The sequence below is a fragment of the Eucyclogobius newberryi genome, unplaced genomic scaffold (assembly GCF_026437365.1).
Source record: "Eucyclogobius newberryi isolate DKJ021-1_F unplaced genomic scaffold, fEucNew1.0.hap1 SCAF_22, whole genome shotgun sequence".
NCBI lineage: Eukaryota > Metazoa > Chordata > Actinopteri > Gobiiformes > Gobiidae > Eucyclogobius > Eucyclogobius newberryi.
The window spans coordinates 28,074,197-28,079,829 of record NW_027315857.1 but is presented as its reverse complement, the minus strand read 5'-3'; the positions used below and the strand labels follow the sequence as shown (position 1 = coordinate 28,079,829).

Sequence of the window (5,633 nt, the reverse complement as noted above, 5' to 3'; positions counted from 1 at the left end):
ACAATCAAACAAAGGCTCTGAGTCTGAGGCTCATGAGGAAGTGAAGAGGTCCAACCCCAGCTCCACCTCAGGCACCTCTCTAGTGCCCCGTGTGGCCCTGACCTGAAACAACAAGACACAGCATTTAGACTAAACCAGGTCTAAACCAGGACGAAAACCAGGACTAAACCAGGACTAAACCAGGACTAAACCAGGACTAAACCAGGACTAAACCAGGACTAAACCAGGTCTAAACTAGGACTAAACTAGGACGAAAACCAGGACTAAACCAGGACTAAACTAGGACTAAACCAGGACTAAACCAGGACTAAACCAGGTCTAAACTAGGACGAAAACCAGGACTAAACCAGGACTAAACTAGGACTAAACCAGGACTAAACCAGGACTAAACTAGGACTAAACTAGGACGAAAACCAGGACTAAACCAGGACTAAACCAGGACTAAACCAGGACTAAAGACTCCAGTACCTTGTAGTAGTAGAAAAGTAGAAGGACGACTATGACGATCAACAGCAGAACGACCAGGACTCTGAAGATCAAGTGTGAGTCTGAAGCTGCAACACAAAAGAACTCTAACATGAGGCTGTGACTCTAACATGAGACTGTGACTCTAACATGAGGCTGTGACTCTATCATGAGGCTGTGACTCTAACATGAGGCTGTGACTCTAACATGAGGCTGTGACTCTAACATGAGACTGTGACTCTAACATGAGGCTGTGACTCTAACATGAGGCTGTGACTCTAACATGAGACTGTGACTCTAACATGAGGCTGTGACTCTAACATGAGGCTGTGACTCTAACATGAGACTGTGACTCTAACATGAGGCTGTGACTCTAACATGAGGCTGTGACTCTAACATGAGACTGTGACTCTAACATGAGGCTGTGACTCTAACATGAGGCTGTGACTCTAACATGAGACTGTGACTCTAACATGAGACTGTGACTCTAACATGAGACTGTGACTCTAACATGAGACTGTGACTCTATCATGAGGCTGTGACTCTAACATGAGACTGTGACTCTAACATGAGGCTGTGACTCTAACATGAGACTGTGACTCTAACATGAGACTGTGACTCTAACATGAGGCTGTGACTCTAACATGAGACTGTGACTCTAACATGAGACTGTGACTCTAACATGAGACTGTGACTCTAACATGAGAATGTGACTCTAACATGAGGCTGTGACTCTAACATGAGACTGTGACTCTAACATGAGACTGTGACTCTAACATGATGCTGTGACTCTAACATGAGACTGTGACTCTAACATGAGGCTGTGACTCTAACATGAGGCTGTGACTCTAACATGAGACTGTGACTCTAACATGAGGCTGTGACTCTAACATGAGACTGTGACTCTAACATGAGGCTGTGACTCTAACATGAGGCTGTGACTCTAACATGAGACTGTGACTCTAACATGAGGCTGTGACTCTAACATGAGGCTGTGACTCTAACATGAGACTGTGACTCTAACATGAGACTGTGACTCTAACATGAGACTGTGACTCTAACATGAGGCTGTGACTCTAACATGAGGCTGTGACTCTAACATGAGGCTGTGACTCTAACATGAGACTGTGACTCTAACATGAGGCTGTGACTCTAACATGAGACTGTGACTCTAACATGAGACTGTGACTCTAACATGAGACTGTGACTCTAACATGATGCTGTGACTCTAACATGAGACTGTGACTCTAACATGAGACTGTGACTCTAACATGAGGCTGTGACTCTAACATGAGGCTGTGACTCTAACATGAGACTGTGACTCTAACATGAGGCTGTGACTCTAACATGAGACTGTGACTCTAACATGAGACTGTGACTCTAACATGAGACTGTGACTCTAACATGAGGCTGTGACTCTAACATGAGACTGTGACTCTAACATGAGGCTGTGACTCTAACATGAGGCTGTGACTCTAACATGAGGCTGTGACTCTAACGTGAGACTGTGACTCTAACGTGAGACTGTGACTCTAACGTGAGGCTGTGACTCTAACGTGAGGCTGTGACTCTAACATGAGACTGTGACTCTAACATGAGGCTGTGACTCTAACATGAGACTGTGACTCTAACATGAGGCTGTGACTCTAACATGAGGCTGTGACTCTAACATGAGACTGTGACTCTAACATGAGACTGTGACTCTAACATGAGGCTGTGACTCTAACATGAGGCTGTGACTCTAACATGAGACTGTGACTCTAACATGAGGCTGTGACTCTAACATGAGACTGTGACTCTAACATGAGACTGTGACTCTAACATGAGACTGTGACTCTAACATGAGACTGTGACTCTAACATGAGACTGTGACTCTAACATGAGGCTGTGACTCTAACATGAGACAGTGACTCTAACATGAGGCTGTGACTCTAACATGAGACTGTGACTCTAACATGAGAATGTGACTCTAACATGAGGCTGTGACTCTAACATGAGACTGTGACTCTAACATGAGACTGTGACTCTAACATGAGACTGTGACTCTAACATGAGGCTGTGACTCTAACATGAGACAGTGACTCTAACATGAGGCTGTGACTCTAACATGAGACTGTGACTCTATCATGAGGCTGTGTTGCTGTACTCACCTCCCACATCGAGCTGGAGGGCGTGGCTCTGAGAGGAGAAGGTGTGGTCGAAAACCTGCAGGTGGTAAACACAGGTGTAGTTTCCTATGTGGGCGGGGCCAGAGTCAGAGAACAGGAAGTGTGCAGAGTGATTGACAGCGGGCAGGGTGTGGTTCTGAGTGAGGTCCACAGTGGGAGAGAGGAGCTGGAAGGAGCCTCCTGGGAACTGTGGCTCCACAAAGCATTTGACCCTGAACTTTGACCCCAGCAGCACCCGGACCCCCTGCGGAAGGGCCTCGGAGGCCCCGTCTAACACAGACAGGGAGATGATTGGACGATTCAGTAAGTCTGTGGAGAGAGAGGATGAAGAGGTTTAATTCTTCCAGGGTCAGAGGTCACATTCTGGCTGCAGTGTTCTCTTTTCTTGTCTCGATATCAAATAAAATACCTGAACTCATGTGTTTGGAGGGATTATTGTGATTACTATATTTTCTTACGTTTTATCAACGATCTCAAGAGAAAACCAAAAACTATATCATACTTTCGCTTTTACCTGAACAAACCACCTCCAGACCACGAGAAGAGGAGAGTAAGTCTGAGCTCCTGATGACACACTGTCTCACTGTAAACGCCTTCACACAGTCAGAGCTGGTGGGCCACACAGGCCTCTCTGGAAAATCATCTCTTCTTCCTCCAGAAACAGCAGAGCCACAGTCCAGGTCTCGACACACAGAAGCTGTGGCCCCCAGGTCCCAGGGGTCAGAGGACATCCCTGGTATCCACTCTCCTCTGAGTTTCATCTCCACAGTCCCAGCACAGCGACTGGCTCCTCCCACCAGCCTGAGCGGCTCTGAACAGACAAGAGACAGAGTAAGCCCCGCCCCTTTACCTGAGCAGCTAAAGCCCCGCCCCTTTACCTGAGCAGTTGAAGCCGCACTTCAGAATCAGAATCAGAATCAGGTTTATTGCCAATGAACAAAATTCACAAACATAGGAACTTGTCCTGGTGATTCGATGCAACACAAACAATGAATAACTACCGGATATTAAAATTAGGTTAGTAAAGTTAAAAATAAACATATTTACGTAAATAAAATATGTAGTGCATTAAGAAGTGAAAAGTGCAGTGAGTGCAAAGTGCTTAGGCCGTGTTCATGAGTACAACAGCAGAGGGAAAGAAACTGTCCTTGGGACGGGAGGTTCTGGTCTGGATGGACTGTAGCCTCCTGCCTGAGGGGAGTGGCCTCCTGCCTGAGGGGAGTGGCCTCCTGCCTGAGGGGAGTGGCCTCCTGCCTGAGGGGAGTGGCCTCCTGCCTGAGGGGAGTGGCCTTCTGCCTGAGGGGAGTGGCTCGGCTGTGATCAGACCTGTTCGTCCCAGAGTCCTGGAGACGTACAGGTCCTGCAGAGATGGAAGATGAAGTCTGCAGCCGATCACCTTCTCAGCAGAAGGCGCTGTAGTCTCTGATTGTCTCTGGCTGTGGCTCCAGCGTACCACATGGTGATGGAGGAGGTGATGGAGGAAGTGATGGAGGAGGTGATGGAGGAGGTGAGGATGGACTCGATGATGGCCGTGTAGAACTGCACCATCATCAGCTGCTGCAGGAAGTACATCCTCTGCTGGAGCTTCTTGATGAGGAGCTGATGGTGGCTCCTCCCACTTGAGGTCCTGGTGATGGTGGTGCAGAGGAGGTGGAGGGAGTCTGAGATGGTGAGGGGGGGGCCGTGTCTTCTGGGCGTTGATCTCCAGGTTGTTACCGCAGCACCAGCAGCTCCACCTCCTGTAGACAGACTCATCCCCGTCCGAGATGAGCCCGATGAGGGTGGTGTCGTCATGGCGATGAGGGTGGTGTCGTCATGGCGATGACGTTGTATTGAGATCTAGCTCTCGACACCTCCTGCTAAATCTGTACATTGCATCTTTGTAGCGTTCTCTATCACCGGCCCTGTGCGCTGCCTCCTTCTGATTCCTCCTTCTGCTACCTCCTTCTGCTGTCTCCTTCTACTGCCTCTTCTGCTGTCTCCTTCTACTGCCTCCTTCTGCTGCCTCCTTCTACTGCCTCCTTCTGCTGCCTCCTTCTGCTGCCTCCTTCTGCCTTAGCCTCAGTTTAAGTGTGAACCAGGGTTTGTCATTGTTGAAGGTGACTTTGGTGTGTGAAGGTCAAATGCTGTCCTCACAGAATGTGTGACGTCACAGTGTCCGTGTAGCTCCTCCCAGTCTGTGATGGCCAAACATGCTCGTAGCTCCTCCCAGTCTTTGATGGCCAAACACACACGTAGCTCCTCCTCCACTGCCCCATTGGTCCACCTCTCTGAAGTCCTCACTACAGGTTTGGAGAGCTTCAGCCTCTGTCTGTTCGTGGGGATCAAATGAACCATGACGTGGTCTGATAAGCCCAGCGTGGCTCGGGTCACAGCGTAGAAGGCGTGGCTGACTGTTGTGTAACAGTGATGCAGTGTGTTCTGCTCTATGGTCAGGACTTTAATAAACTTTGGTAGTTCGTGGCTGAGATTCCCCTTGTTAAAATTGCCCAGGATAAAACACAAGGAGTTCAGGAAGGTCCTCTCCACGCTCAGAACCTGCTCCACGCTCAGAACCTGCTCCACGCTCAGAACCTGCTCCACGCTCAGAACCTGCTCCACGCTCAGAACCTGCTCCACGCTCAGAACCTGCTCCACGCTCAGAACCTGCTCCACGCTCAGAACCTGGTCTGCTAGCACGTGCTCCGCCTCCTGCATGCTCGGCGGGATGTAAACAGTGTCCAGGATGAATGAGGTAGAATGGTTTGCAGTTGATGAAGAGATATTCCAGATCAGGAGAGCAGTGTTTGGAGATCACTGTCACATCTGAAGACCAGGAGTTGTTAATGTAGAAACAGACTCCACCTCCTCGTTGTTTTCCGGTGAGAGCTCTCAGCCAGTCTGAGCGGAGCAGTTGGAAACCCTCCAGCTCCACGGCGCAATCTGGGACGATTCGCTGAGCCACGTCTCCGTAAAACACAACAAAGGTGAAGAAGAAAAGTCTCGGTTTCGTCTCATCAG

The 5,633-nt window shown here is 49.1% G+C and overlaps 1 long non-coding RNA gene across 1 annotated transcript; it reads right to left on the bottom strand.

Moving 5' to 3' along the window:
• Positions 1 to 421: 421 nt before the first annotated feature.
• Positions 422 to 3,181, bottom strand: LOC140371731 (uncharacterized). The gene is made up of 3 exons (XR_011928484.1): positions 3,148 to 3,181; positions 2,616 to 2,942; positions 422 to 554 (listed from the first exon to the last, which is right to left on the bottom strand). It is a non-coding gene; the product is annotated as an uncharacterized lncRNA (long non-coding RNA).
• Between the last annotated feature and the right edge of the window lie 2,452 nt (positions 3,182 to 5,633).